Source organism: Lepidothrix coronata, unplaced genomic scaffold (genome assembly GCF_001604755.1).
Source record: "Lepidothrix coronata isolate B3197 unplaced genomic scaffold, Lepidothrix_coronata-1.0 Scaffold772, whole genome shotgun sequence".
NCBI lineage: Eukaryota > Metazoa > Chordata > Aves > Passeriformes > Pipridae > Lepidothrix > Lepidothrix coronata.
This window is the reverse complement of record NW_016690952.1, coordinates 1-1,483: the sequence shown is the minus strand read 5'-3', so window position 1 is coordinate 1,483 and position 1,483 is coordinate 1.

The following is a 1,483-nucleotide window of genomic DNA, read 5'->3' as shown; positions in this document are numbered from 1 at the left end:
AAGGTGCTGGAAAAACTCCCCTTTTTTTCCCACCAAATCCCCTTTTTTTAAAATTTTGGCCCATGAAAATCCAAGTCAGGGTTGGAAGGAAGAAGGTGCTGGAAAAATTCTCCTTTTTTTCCCACTAAATGTCCTCTTTTTTTATATTTTGGGCCATGGAAATACAGGACAGGGATGGAAGGAAGAAAGTGCTGGGAAAACTCCCCTTCCATGGGTTCATTTCCCACAAAATCCCTCTTTTTTTTAATTGTGGCCCATGGAAACCCAAGTCGGTGTTGGGATGAAAAAGATGCTGGGAAAACTCCCCTTTTTTCCCCACTAAATCCTTTTAAAAAAAAAAAAAATGGCCCATGGAAACACAGGATTGGAAGGAAGAAAGTGCTGGGAAAACTCCCCTTCCATGGGCTCATTTCCCATAAAATCCCTTTTTTCTTAATTTTGCCCCATGGAAACATGGGACAGGGTTGGAAGGAAGAAGGTGCTGGAAAAATTCCCCTTTTTTTTTCCCCACTAATCCCCTTTTTTTAAAAATTTTAGCCCATGAAAACACAGGGTTGTAAGGAAAAACATGCTGGAAAAACTCCCCTTTTTCCCGTTAAATTCCCTTTCTTTTAAATTTTGGGCCATGGAAACACAGGACAGGGTTGGAAGGAAAAAGGTGCTGGAAAAACTCCCCTTTTTTTCCCCACTAAATCCCCTTTTTTTAAATTTTGGCCCATGAAAATCCAAGTCAGATTTGGAAGGAAGAAGGCGCTGGAAAAATTCCCCTTTTTTCCCACTAAATCCCCTTTTTTTTATATTTTGGGCCATGGAAATACAGGACAGGGATAGAAGGAAGAAAGCGCTGGGAAAACTCCCCTTCCATGGGTTCATTTCCCACAAAATCCTGCTTTTTTTTACACTTTGGTCCATGGAAACAGGACAGGGTTGGAAGGAAAAAGGTGCTGGAAAAATTCCACTTTTTTCCCACTAAATCCCCTTTTTTTCTAAATGTTGGCCCATGGAAACACAGGACAGAAATGGAAGGAAGAAGGTGCTGGAAAAATTCCCTTTTTTTCCCATTAAACCCCCTTTTTTTAATTTTGGCCCATGGATACACAGGACAGGGTTGGAAGGAAGAAGGTGCTGGAAAAACTCCCCTTTTTTTCCCACTAAATTCCCTTTTTTTATAAATTTTAGCCCATGAAAACTCAGGGTTGAAAGGAAGAAGGTGCTGGAAAAATTCCCTTTTTTTTTCCCAGCAAACCCCCTTTTTTTTAAATTTTAGCCCATGAAAACTCAGGGTTGGAAGGAAAAACATGCTGGAAAAACTCCCCTTTTTTTCCCACTAAATTCCCTTTTTTTAAGATTTTAGCCCATGAAAACTCAGGGTTGAAAGGGAAAAGGTGCTGGAAAAATTCCCTTTTTTTTCCCAGCAAACCCCCTTTTTTTTAAATTTTAGCCCATGAAAACTCAGGGTTGAAAGGGAAAAGGTGCTGGAAAA